Source organism: Monodelphis domestica, chromosome 4 (genome assembly GCF_027887165.1).
Source record: "Monodelphis domestica isolate mMonDom1 chromosome 4, mMonDom1.pri, whole genome shotgun sequence".
Classification (NCBI taxonomy): Eukaryota; Metazoa; Chordata; class Mammalia; order Didelphimorphia; family Didelphidae; genus Monodelphis; species Monodelphis domestica.
The window spans coordinates 294829968-294844466 of record NC_077230.1 but is presented as its reverse complement, the minus strand read 5'-3'; the positions used below and the strand labels follow the sequence as shown (position 1 = coordinate 294844466).

The 14499-nt window shown below is 34.6% G+C and overlaps 1 protein-coding gene across 3 annotated transcripts in view; it reads left to right on the top strand.

The window, feature by feature from the left end:
* MIPEP (mitochondrial intermediate peptidase) overlaps positions 1–14499 on the top strand; it is a 189192-nt gene that overhangs the window by 115201 nt on the left and 59492 nt on the right. The window contains exon 17 of one of the 3 annotated variants that reach the window (XR_008911377.1): positions 12512–12644. The exons of the other annotated variants lie outside the window; for them this stretch is intronic. The gene's annotated coding sequence lies outside the window, so the exon portion shown is untranslated. The remainder of the gene's footprint in view (positions 1–12511; positions 12645–14499) is intronic. 3 annotated transcript variants of the gene reach the window in all.

Below are 14499 nucleotides of genomic sequence, written 5' to 3'. Positions count from 1 at the left end.
TGAAGAATGAATCAAACTGTTTTAGAGTGTTTAGGAATGTCCAGATACTTATAATCCAAAATCAAACAGAATTTCAAGTCATTTCTATAATTATTGTAATAACTTTTTTCTACTTAAGTCAAAGTACAATTTGAATAACCATTTCACAGTACTAATTCCATCAAATGGAAGCAATGAATATCTACAAAACAAATGATAGTTTATATTTGTTTCATGACTGCTTTTCTCAGCTATGTTTTTCCTCTTGTCCAAAAAGTTTAAATTAAACCTTTGTTAAATGTGTTGTTCAGATGAACATAGAGATTAAAAATATGCTGAAGAGAATAAAATGCTTTCATGAGTGTTAATATCCAAAAGAAGTAGCATAAGCTCAGATAAGATTGAATTTCTTAATTGAAACATGAGACTTAGAGTTGTTTACTCCTAACTAGATAGAAATATTAAGAAAGAAAGAAAGGATCTTAAGATCATTGTAGTGAATCCCTTTAAAGGTAGGTTGGGTTTGAGACTAGAAAGTACACCCTAACTCTGACCGTAATCATTACTGGATTTAGGAAGACTCAAAGCATTTATCGTCAGAACGGTTTTTAAATTCTCATTATTATTAAAACTACTTTATTCTAAAAATAGATTGCTCCCTTTGTTGACACAAACAATGGTTGGTGTATTACTCTGTCTCATAGTCTCTTTTAAAATGATATAAATATTAAAACCCATTGATAAATGATAAAATCAGCTATATGATGCCCCCAAGACAAGGAAAGACATTAGTTTGATAAAATATACTTATAAATGTTTAAATTCAAGGCTGTCTTCCTACATTCAGAGTACTATATGTAAAACATGTGAACTAATTTTTTCCATAATATTGTAAGTCAGAGGTGTCAAACATGTATCTAGCAACAACACTCCCATTTGGTGGCCTAAATCAGATTAAAGTATAATTAGGAAACATTTAACAAAGTAATAAAAATTCAATAAAAAATAAATAGCACTATCTTTCAAAAATGTCAATATACAGCCTACAGAGATCTTTAGGTAGCCCCATATTTCTATTTGAACTATAGCTATAGATAACCCACCATAGGAAATCAGTATGCTTCTAAATTCTGAAGTATGAGCTTCAGGTGCTTCATATTATGCAATATTTTTATCTTCTCCTAAATAATTGTTAAGACTTTCTTTTCACAGAGTATAAGATTATGGATTTAGATGTAGGTCATTAGGTTTCTACTTACCCATGCTTTTCTCTCATGCCCAAGACAATCTCTTGTCATTTAAGTGCCACTTCTGGAATAACTTTTTGAGTTACATAATAAAACACAAAAAATCATAATTAGCTATTTAAATATATTACTTCCTCAAACTAGACTCATAGTTTCATGAGAAAAGAAGTCTTACCTAGGTTTTGTATCTGTACCTAACCTACTATCTTAGTAAGTGCTTGTTGCATTTGATTCTTTGAATTAACAATAGGGCTATTTCTCCCAGGCTCTAGAGGAGATTTCTATAAAGAAGAACATGATTTATAGAAACTCGTTAATAGAATCAATTGCTCACTAGAATTATTTGTATAATTTTTTTATTTTATTTAATTTATCTGTCTATTCTCTCCCGTAATATTGAACTCTGAACTTAATAGCCAATTTTAATAGATTTTCCTAAATCCTTATCCTTCTTGACTCCTACCTATCTCTATGCCTACTCTTCCTCAGTTTCTATTGCAGATTTTATCCAAATCATGCCCACTAACTACAGATATCCCACAGGAATTTGTCCTTCATCCTTTTGTCTTCTCCCTCTATGCTAACTAAGTGATCTCAACTGTTTCCATAGTCCATAGCATATTTAACTGCTTGTATTCAACTCAAATAGCCAAAACTGAATTCATCTTTCCCCTAAGACCTACCCACATCCCAAATATGCTATTATTGTCAAAGGCACTACTGTCCAGTCAACTAGGGTCACAACTTGGGTATTACCCTTAACACTCCCTAACTCTGTCAACCCCTTGTCTGATCTGTCGTTAAGCCCTATTGATTTACCTTTGTGTAACATCTTTGTCCTTTGCTTCCCTCTGACATTGCTGGTCCCCCACAATGGATGCCCCTAATAATCTCCATACCTGGATTATTGCAACTATCTACTGGTTCGCTGCCATGCTTCAAGTTTCTCCCCACTTAAGTCCATCCTCCATAGCAATACTTAGGTGCTGTTTAATACATAGTAACTGCATATTTAAAATGATGGTGATGAGTAATATTGCCTAGCTTTTTTGGTTACATCAGGAACTCTTCAATACAGCTTGGTTTTCCATATATTTCAGCCAAAGTATGGTAGGATTTTTTCTTGCTAATAGAAATGGGGAGAAAAACACTATAAGAAAAGGAATTTTGGAAACTTTTCAGACAAGATAATCAGCCAAGATTGATGATATGTTGATAGAAAACAGACAACTTTAATAATTTCATTGGATCAGTCACATACCTTATTTATATCAGTTATACTGTATAAAATACAGGCAGTAACATGACCTGCAAATGACATATTACTTTAAGCCCTGGGCTATATTACAGAATATGCAGTTATTTAATAAACTTCTGGAATGTCTTCATGAAACTTATGGGGGAGGTTATTCTATGTTCCTAGAATTAAAGGTTTTTTTCACCCTCTTCATTAACTTAGCTGTATCTTACTAACTGCATAGCCTTTAGAAAGATACATTTCCTAATTGTGAATGTCTAACCTTTATGCCTTTTAGGCAAGTTTAAGGAAAAGATAATAGGTAAGATTTTAAAATTAAATTGAAGACATCTTTCAGCACAAAAATTAGAAAATAAATTTGAAATACAAGACCTTTCCAAAATTGAGAAAGTACTGTTTAAGTTATTAGGTAAATATTTTTTTAACAAGAGAAGAAGAGGCTTGTATTTATCTCAGATAATAAATTTTATTTTTGTCTTCTTCCAAAATTAGAATAATTACCCAGATTTCCCATACTCCTCTGCCCTTACTCCCATCAATGTCTGCCTTATAATGAAAAAAGTACAGAAATCAACTGAGAAAGTTGCACTATTTGGCAAATATGGTCAACATTCCTTTTACTTTAAAATATATATACCATGTCACTTGGCCTTATGAATACTTAATAAATAATATCAATATTATTATTTAGAAGTTGCTTTATTACTAATTTTAGAAATTAAGGGTCATATCATGGATTAGTTAACTCATTTGCATTTTTTGATTTATAAATTTAGATATAAGGCTTAATAATTATTAAGTAATTATTAAACTAAGGACAGAATAACATATATACTGCTTGTTGAGACTTTTTTAAGATTTTTATTATCATCCCTACCCTAAAGAACTATTCTTATGCTTTATTATGGATAACAGGTGGCTTATTATTTAATTTCATTTTTTTTTAAACCCTTACCTTCTGCCTTAGAAACAAAGCATTTTAAAATGTTTACTCACTTCTCTAGGATTGAAAACACATGGTTTTCAACAGAGAACATTTTCACTTTGGCAGAATCTGTCTGATGTTTTCCCATACCAGGAAAAGACTAAAAGAATAAGTTGGGGCAGTAAATTGAGAGCCGGGCTTAGTAAAAAGAGGTCCTGGGTTCAAATCTGGCCTCAGACATTTCCTAGCTGCGTGACCTTAGGGAAGTCACTTACCACCCCCCTCATGACCTAGCCCTTCCTATTCTTTTGCCTTGGAACCAATACACAGCATTGATTCTAAGACAGAAGGTAAGGATTGAAAAAAAAAAGTTGGCAGAGTTGTTTTTACCATGCATTTGAAAGTCCTTAAAGTGCTTGTGATGACCATGAGTGATCCACTTACACACCATTATCTGTAACATAAGCTGGAGAAGTAGAAAAATTCTCTGAGGAATTTGATGAGATCTTCCATATTAAAGCAACGTGCACCTTGCCAATCTCAGGGACTTCAACAGAAAACAGAGCACAGGAGAATATAGCTTAAAAACCATGTTTAAAATGCAGTTTGTGGTTCAGAAATGAAAGATGCCAAAAATTTGAATATTGCTGAAAAATCTCATCATTTATGTATATCACATATATTTTTAAATGAAGTGAATTGGAAAATGCCAGAAATGGGAATCACTAAAACGACATCATAAAAATGAAATGAACTGTGTATTATTAATTGTCAAGAGACAAATGATTATTAGCATAGTCCTTTTCTTCTCAGTGTTTGTAATTGTGTAGTCATTTTGTTGGCAGGGTGGAACATAGTTCAAAATAGACATCAAAGCATTAAAAAGAAGAGATAGGAGAAGAAATAATATATTAAATTGCACATGCTCTGACCTTACTTGTTTAAATAAGCTGTGGACTCTGGAAGATGGGAATTGGACACTTGGAGAAGTTTAACCAATGCCAAATAGTCATTAGAGAATGGCCAAAGGAGCTTAGAAGATACTTCTTTTCAAGCAAAGAGACATGACAGCCAAGCGAGTTCTGAATTGGAGGATCAGTTGTTTTGGAAAATGCAAAAAAAGGTTACTGAGGACCACAACTAGTATTGCCTCATAAAACCACACAAAGCTATTGAGGCAGAAAGTGAGCCTGCAGAGTGTTTGACATGAGCTCCAACTGAGTCAGATCATTCCTGCTTATGGCTTGGAAGACATGAATCACCATTATATTGTCTTCTTGTCAGTCTGGTTCCCTCTATTGGAATGAGTTAGTTGTAAATGTCAAACATCTCACTTAAAGGCTTCCAGAAAGTCCTTCCTAAACAAAAATATTCTTACTGTTGCTCACCTGCTATACCTGTGGGGTTGAATATATTTGTATATCTCTAAAGAGGCCTGTGTTTTGTTTTGTTTATGAAAATGCCCTTGGAGATGAAATTTGTGTCATTATTGGTCATTAATAGAAATGAAAAATTATAAGCTACATATACATTTTGATGAAGGGAAGGGTTTAAAATAAAGTACAGAACTAGAAGGATCCCCCAGGATAATGTGCCCCCACTATGATGAAGGGCACTTAATTAAATAAGTCAGTAGGAAGATGACATAGGCAAATATTGCCTATTTCTTTTTTCTTTCTCTTTAGTGGATATTTTACTTTATTTTAAAATATTTTTCATGTTTTCACAATTCATTTTCTTTCTCTCCTCTTTTCCCTCCCATCTCCCAGAGCCAATAAGCAATTCCACTGGGTTGTACAAATGTCATCATTTGATACCTATTTCCATATTATTCTTTTTTGCTATGGAACGATTTTTTTAAAGCCTAAATCTCAAATCACATACCCATATAAATACATGTGATAAGTGATGTCATGTTTTGCTTTTGCATTTCTACTCCCATAGTTCCTTCTCTCGATGTGGATAACATTCTTTCCCATAAGTCCTTCAGGAGTTTCCTGGCTTGTTGCATTGCTACTAGTAGCAAAGTTCATTACATTGGATTGTTCCACAATATTTTACTTTCTGTGTACAGTGTTCTCCTGGTTCTGCTCATTTCACTCTGCATTAGTTTATTGAGGTTCTCTCAGTTCATATAGAAATCCTCTGGATCATCATTCCTTATAGCACATAGTAATTCCATCACCATCAGATACCACAGTTTGTTCAGCCATTCCCCAATTGAGGGACAACCCTTCGTTTTCCAATTTTTTGCCACTACAAAGAGTATGGCTATGAATGTTTTTATACAAGTATTTTTCTTTATTATCTACTTAAGAGTAGTGGTATGGCTGGATCAAAAGGTATGCATTCTTTAAAAACCCTTTGCACATAATTCCATATTGCCTTCCAGAATGGCTAGATTAAAATATTGCCTATTTCACAATATGGTTTACCATTGTCCTTGCTCTAATTGTGCTAATTTTTTCTCTTCATACTAAAACCTCTAGATTTTTCATCCTCTAATGACCAATGAGTGATCATTTATTAAATGCATACTATGTGCCAAAGTGCTAGAAGTACAAAGAAAGGTAAAACCATGGTCTGTCCTCAAGGAGCTAATATTCCAATAGCACATTGTATGAAATTGGGGCAGGAACTTCAGATGATGTAAGGTCTACAGCTACACTGGTCCTGCCTGCCTTTAAAATATGTGCTAGTTTTAGAACAATGAACTGAGAGGGCAGAAAAGAGTGTTTGTTAGCTTCTTCATTGCTGTTTTATTTCTGTGTTGCATATGATGTTTATTGTATTTCTTTAGAATCATAACCTCCTTGGGATGTTTTTCAGAATGTGAGCTTCATGTCACCAGTGTCTTTAGCCAAAAGATTCTCTTCACTGCTCATAATTGATAAAAAATTGATAGCATAAGCATACTTTATTGATGCTCCATTAGCATGTACCTGGTAAATGCTTCTTACTGCTAAATAAATGCGCAAAGGGAAAATGTCTGGTTGTCAACATGATTTTTATTATTAGTTTGAGATCTCTCTTAGATAATCTGCTTTCTTCTGCTTTTCTCTTAGAGAAATTTCACTGAAAAACATCAACATCCACTTTAATTTTTGTGATCTGGAGCTTTTGGAACTTATTAGCATTTGAGATACACAGAGAAAAGGCCATAACACTTCAAAAATTTTCATATTATATGGGTGCCATTACCTTTAAAAATAGAACATTAATTTTCCTTGTTAATCCTTGAATAAATATTTTCATCTAAAATAATAGTTTTCTAATTTATGTGGATATATATTTCAAAACACATGGTTATAATTAATTGGGAGGACTGTAAGTGTTAAATGTAAATACAATGATGCAGCATGAAAATTTGTTTTATGAGCTGAATAATTTGAAATCAAGATGTATTTTACATGGAAAACAATACTACTATGGCTGAAGATATTCTGTATGAAAAGTAATTTCTCTCTTAATAGATTTTCCAAATAGGGTTTCTCATTTTTGGCAAGATAGTAATATTCAGAACGAAAAATTTTCTGAGTTCAGCATTAAAATCTGTCTGGTATTCCATGGAAGTCCAAGTACATTCTTCTGTTAATATATTAACCTAAGCATAGGGAACAGTGCTAAGTAAAGGTACAGGAGAGGAAAAAAAAATTACACATCATCATTATCATAGCTAACATTTTTATACAAAACCTACTATACATGGTGCTAATCACTTTACAATTATTATTTCATTTGATCTTTAAAAAAACCTTAGAAGGTAGGTGCTATTATTATGTCTGTATTACAAGTGCAGAAACTGAGACAAATGGACTTAAATGACTTACCCAGGGTCATACATCTGTTAAGAGTTTGAGATACATCCTAACCTTTAGCTGCCCATAGAAAAAGGGGAAAAAAAACAAAGGAAGAGCATTTCCATATTCACACAGGAAGAAGATTCTATATAAAGCCATTAAAGTCTGATTCATTCATCTTGCTTTTTAAAAATTATATAATAAAAATAAGCATGTCATTTTCAAAATTGCTGTTTGTCTGATTACCTTCTGGATTACTTTCTGCCCTCTACATTTTTTTTAAAGCCTTACCTTCAGTCTTAGAATCTATACTGTGTATTGGGTTCCGAAGAGTAATAGGGCTAATCAATGGGGGTTAAATGACTTTGCCCAGGGTCATACAGGTAGGAAGTGTCTGAGGTCAAATTTGAACCTAGGACCTCCAGTCTCTAAGCTTGACTTTCAATCCACTGAGCCATCTAGCTGCCCCTTGCCCTCTACATTTTTAAAAATGTCAGAGTAGCTCCCTTTTTTTCTATCACTATTGCTAACCCCACCCCTCTTGTTTCTAGTATTTTCTCTCTCAATTATTTCCTACTTATCCTGTAGCTTATTTATTTGTACATTTTGGTTTGCTCATTGTTTTCTTATTAGATTGGGAGCTTCTTGATGGCATGGACTGTCTTTTGACTCTTTGTTATCCCCTGGGCTTACATAGCACAATACTTGGCACATAGAAAGTACTTATTAAGTATTTGTTGACTAATCTACCCCAATGAAAAATAAAGGGTGCAGTTTTAACCTTGTGACAAATAAACATAATTAGAACAAATAAACAATTAGAACATATTGTGGAAAGGAAACAAGACTGACAGTTTGTGGGGGAAGGGCCCAACTGGGAGTGGCAATTGGGTCTTGTGACTAGCACTTCCTTCCTGCGAGGTGGGTCTGGCTTCCTGAGATTGGAGGGGAGAAGAGCTTGTTCAGCCCAGTCTGGAGTGGCATGCTCTTCTTGGTTCAGCCCAAAGACACAGGCTTCTGAAGGTCAGATTTGTTCTTGTTTGCTTTCTGTCTACTGCTATGGTTCTGAATTAGAACAACGAGAGTAGGCTGGAGTGTGACAAACCCTCCGCCAGCCTTTAGGGCCTGGCCCTATACTCTGAAACTAGGAAAAACTCCAATTCCAACTGGATTATTAAACTTTATATTATTTGAATTCGCAGTCAGATAAGTAGACTATCTTTTCTGGTCATAGAGGGAGTTGAACTTCAGTTTCAGTCATTCAAAGACAAAGAGACCTCTTTGGACCCCTGCTGTTTCCTCTCAGCAGGGGGCATCTCCCTCCCTTGCCTCACCAAACAGTGTTCCCTCTTTCCCCTTAACTCCTCATTACCCCATACAAACCTCCCATTATTCCCCATTTTCCCCCTGTTTTCCAATCTTCCTATTTCCTTTCCACCATGTCCCCATAGTGGACATATAAAAAAAAAAGTGCCTCTTTCCACACTTTGTATCTCACATTCTGTAAAAATATTTCATCATACGTTTTCTAGGATTGGTCTTTCCATGGATCAGAGTTCTTAAGCTTTTCAGAGTTCTCTTTTCTTTAAAATGTCTTGTTTCTATACCAAATTATGTGTGTTCAGATCTTCCTTTGTCAATTTCTAATGAGAGGGAAATTATCTGATGCTTATTTCCTACCCCACTTTATTATTTTATTGTACCCCAATTCTGAGAAATTCATAATTTTTGCCCTAATGTTCACCTTTCAGCAAGTATTTACTTTCTCTCCCTCCCACAATGGAGAAAAAAAAACAAACTAAAAGTAATATTAGCCCTGTAACAATTATGCATAATTAAGCAAAACAGTGTCACATTGGCCATGGCAAAAATTTGTCTCATTCTGTATGTTGAGTTCATCCACTATTACTATTGAAGACACCATCATCCTCCAGGCACTTCAGGCACAAAATGCTGATTTTTTTTTTAATTCTTCACTCTTTCACACTCCCCATATCCTGTCAGTTGCCAAATCCTATTGATTCTACCTTTGTATCATCTCTTGTAAAGAATATAAATATAAATCTTTCTTTTCTACTAAAGCTATTTCCCTGGTGCAGGCCCTCATCACCTCATGCCTAGACTATTGCCTGTAGATTTCTGGTTTGTTTTTTCTTCCTCAAGTCCTTCTCTACCCAGGCAGTTCTCCATTCAACTGTCAGAATAATCTTCCTAAATTGCAATACATTCCAGTGGTTCTGTATCACTTTCAGGATCAAATATAAAATCTTCAGTTTTGCTTCTAAAGCTCTTCATACCCATTTACCTTTCCAACTCTCTTGTCTTCTACAGTGACACTGAACTCCTTGCTATTCCTTGAACAGGAACATCCATATTCCAACTGTGCATTTTCATTGCTTTCCTCCATGCATGAAATGCTTTACCCTCCTCATTTTTATCTCCCAGTTTCCTTCAGGTCTTGCCTAAAAAGCTCCCCTTCTACAAGAAGCCTTTATTGGTCTTCCTTAATGCTATATCTTCTTTCTAAGATTATTTCCAGTTTTTTTTTTATTTGTTTGTACAGAGTGGTTTCTATGTTGACTCCCTGGTTAGACTGTGAATTCTGGAAGAACAAGGACTTTTTTGTTTGTTTTGTTTCTTTTATCTTGTATCCACTTAGCACTCTCCCTGGAACATATAGGTATTTGGTAAATGCTGGTGAATGTGACTTGACTCTTTGAGGAAGGAAGTGGATCATATTCTCCACCACCAATGCTTTGGATTCATGGTTGTTCATCACTTTGCTAAGAGTATCTAAGTTTTTCAAAGGTGTTCATTCTGTGAAGTGTTGTATAAATTGTCCTCCTGGTCTTGATCATATCACTTGGCACCCTTTCTTCTCTTTCTTGCAATCATTTTTTATATATTGGCTGATATTTTTTTTGATTCACCTCCTAAACTGGGACTTTGTGCCAGGACAAGGCAGTGTCACTTGCTGTTCTTTTGACTGCAATGGTTGGACCTGATTGATCACCTGGATACTTGCACTTACCTCCACTTGTCAGTAGAGGAGAGAAGCCATGGCCAAAATCCCACATCCCTTGGGGCCTTTCCCCCCAATTCATTCCCAAATACCGATTGTATTTAGGAGCAAAGATTTATACCCTCCTATACCTTTAAGATTCAGAGTTCTAGTTCTTCAGAATCCTCTATGGTTTCCCAGTACAAGAGTGTTAGAAAGCTCAGCTTTGGACCTAGGCTACCATGGTTTGAGGGTTTGGGTTGCTGTCTACTGCCATAGTTTCTATCCAAGGACTTCCTGAACAACCTCCAAAGCTTTATCATAGGAGCCGTCTGTTTTTGTTGGTTTTTGGACCCACAGCCATGTGTCCTGGCTATTTGTGATCATACTGGGAGGCTCCCTGCCTGGCATTGACTTTTGCTCTCAAGTTTCCAATAGTTCCTTTATATCAATAGTTTTTAACTCCTTTTGTACTTTGGCAGTCTGGTGAAGCCTATGTATGCTTTGTCAAAATATAATATTTGCTGCCTATATTCAAAATCAAAAAGCATTTACATTTCAGTTATAGGTCAGTGAAAGTATTGTATTTTTTTCCCATCCAAGTTTTTGTATTCCCTCAAATCTAACTTGGATCCTAAGTTAAACACTCCTTTATAGCTAATTTTAATTCATTTGTGAGATTTAATTTTACGTATATATATATGTATTTTACATATGAAATTCTACTTGTAAATTTTTTGTTGTTTTCATGTAATTTCATCCTGTTCAATTTTTGTTTTGTTGATTTTAATTTATTCCCTTTTTAATGAGATTGGCTAAGGGTTTATTAATTTTTGTTAGTCTCTTCAAAGAACCACCTTTTAGTTTTCTATTGTCTTTTGGCAATGTATTTTTTCCTTCTCTAATTTTCAAGATTTTATCTTTTATACAATATACTATCTTTTATTGTATGTTCATTTCATATTAGTTGCATATTTGTTTAGTCAAATTTCCAGTGCTAGATTGTAATAATCTACATGTAAGTGAAGACCATATTTTAATTATCTTTGTTTTTCCTCTACTGCAAACAAAGCATACTTGGCAAAAAGTAGCACTTAATATCAAGTTGTTTAATGAATGAATAGATTATATTACCTAGAGAGTGTTTTTTTTTTTTAAAAAGAAGGTGGAGACCTAACCATAAAAACTAAATGAGATACTCATTTCTTCCTACTCTGCTGTTTTACAGTGAATTATGCCAATTATCACAGGTACATTTATCAACAAATGGAATTTTATGAGCTTCCATGACAAAGTAAGCCCATTGTCTACTTACGGTTTTGGTAGTTGAAGAAGCCTATAATCAAGTATCAATGTGCTCTAGACAAATTCTGCATCCACGTCAACCTGGAAACTAAAAATAAACATGGCAGGATATCTGGTAATCAGTGTTATACAACTAATCAAAGACATAAAGATGTATCAGTAAAGATTTGTGTCTTTTTTTTTTTATTAGACAAAGCCTACTGTCCAATATCAGAGCCAAATTAACGTCTTTGTAGTTTGTATGCTGTGCTATATACTCTGATTTTATACCTGGAACATTTGACGTAAGACAGGAAACCAACCAATTAATAATACTTAGTGAAAGCTTTCTGTTTGGGAGTACTCTATTAGATACTATTATGGAATTTAGGAAGGAAGTAGATGTGGTCTCTAGCTTCAAGAAATTTATAGTCCAACTGTGGCTTTTGAAAATATTCCTCAGAATGGTATCAATATAGAATCTTGGAATCTTAGAGCGAGAAGGAACTTTCAAGAGTTCATAGTCCAACTCTCTTGTTTTTAGATGAAGAAACAAGTGGAGAGAAGGTTCCCACAGCAAGTTATTGATAGAACTTCAAACCTTGACTTCTTACTCCTAGCTTATTATACTTTACACTATTACCAGGCTGCCCATGACCATTAAAATTGTGAAGAATTATAGAGATGACAGAAGATGTTAGTATGGAGGGTCAGAGGTAGAACCGAGTAGCCAAGTCTTGATGGCTATTGTATTGCTTTTGCTGGCCCAAACTGACTAAGAGAGGATAGATGATATAGAAACAAGAAGCCTGTGAAGAAATGGGAAGAAAGCTTCTTATTCTCTAAATATCTTTTCCATTATGATTTAAAGGCAAGATAATAATCAGTAGTCAAGAGAAAGCAGCCAGCATTTATTAAGTGCTTATTCTTATACATCACATGCTGTGCTAAGCACTTAGGATACAGATATATGCAGATAGACAATCCTCACTTCAAAGAATTTTTAATCCAATGTAGGAAGACAACACACAAGAAAACTTAAAAGCACTGGGGAGACTTGAGCCCTTCCTCAAATGGAGGCCCCTGGAGGAACGCATCATTGGTAAAAGAAAAACAGCATATCACAAGGGTGTTCCAGGAGAGACTGCAGGTGAGGCATAGAGTTGAGATATGGACATTTAGGAGCACAGCTAGGAGGGGAATATTGGTCAGCAGACCTTCCTCCATCTCCCCCAACCCCCATACCCTAGGAGGAGCTCACCAATGACAGGGGTATGCTGTTAAAATTGCCTTCCTTTTATAAATGAGTTTTTCTGCCTTATACAAGCAGGATTATGAAGTTAAGTCACCTCACAATATTTTAGCACAAACCAAATACCACTTGAAGCAGGATAATTTCATCAACTATCAGCCCCAAAGGTGTGCTTTATAGTAGTGCAAGACAATAATGAAGGAATCTGATATTCAGTGCAGGGAATTGGACTAAATGACCTTTCGGTATCTCCCACTTTTGAGATTCTTGTTCAGAATGTTGGGATTCTAGTGACATTTTTTAAAACGAAGGGAGCTCCCAGTGAGGACCTTCTTCTGTAGGTGCACTTTCTCTGTGACAGAGAAGCTTAGAGAATTGTCTATCATCCTGAACAATTCCTTCCTTACAACCACACCAGTAGTATGTGTAAGGGACAGGATTTAAAGCCAGTTTTTGATTCTAGGATATCATACTGCTTCTCATAAAAATAGATGGAAAACAAAAATATTTTTCTTTTTGCCATCTTTTGGAACATGCTTTTTTTTTTTTTTGGAATCTTACCTACAAATTGCGTTGAGAGTGAAAGTGTCCCACGTATTTGAAGTAGAAGAAAAATTCTACTTCTTATTAAATGATTACTCTTAATGAATGAAATATTTAACATTAAGCCAAATTAACAGAAATCCAAGTAAAAATCTGTAAAAAACAAGTTATCAGTAATAGTTGACATTCGTTAAAAAAGCACTTAATGTATTTTTTTTTTTGCATTGGATCCTTACAACAATCCCATGAGGTAAGCACTACAAGTATCTTAACCCCACTTTTCAAATAATGTAGTCCAGAAAGCCCTAATGGAAGTTATGTTACTTTTGCTGATCATCTTTTAGAGAGCTTTATTTGAAGAGCAACAGAATGTTAGGTTTTAATTCACTATTAATATAGCCCAAATCCTCCAAATAGTAGTGTCATATTAATGTAATTCATCTACACCATTCTTAAGTACGTGTAAAGGTGTGTAGTACAAAATCCAAACCTATAATTAAGCTCTAAGGCTTAGCAGTATTCATTCTGCTAGACTATCGATACTTTTGGTAGGTTGTTAGGAAGAGACAACTGCAGTTTAGGAAATGGGCCTATATCAGCATTGCATAAAACTCTGAAGTCTCTTATTGCAATTCTGAAAGCTCTCATTTTTATTGCTCTGTTTATTTGGGGCCTCCGCTACAGGTTTATGAAGTTAAGTCACTTTGAAATTTCATAGCACAAACTAAATGCCACTCTTAAAGTGGGCCAGCTTTCAGACAAAACAAAATGGTATTCAGCTCAAAACCAAACAAAATTAAAACTCCTCACTCACACTGTGCTCCAGAGGCAGCCAAAGTAGTTTTGGCAGATTACCAAGGAAAAAGTTACAAAGAAGAGCCCCAAAATAAAGCAATATGTTATAACACCAGAGATTTATAATCTAGGAGGCAGCTAACATATCACTTTGCTTCTTTAGTGATACATTTAGCAAGAACTATAATCTCAGTATAAAAAAATTGCATCCCAACTAATTTAAACATATGACAAAATTGCCAATGGCCCACAGATTTTAAATAATATTTGATGCAAGATAATTTCAGTATAACAAAGGAACTAATATAATGATTTTAAGTTTATCATGGAATTTTAACTGTAGCAATTTCTAAGCTATTGGATTCAGGGTTACCTGTGTTCAAAGGCTATGTTTCTGCCCCTTTCTCGTCTTTAA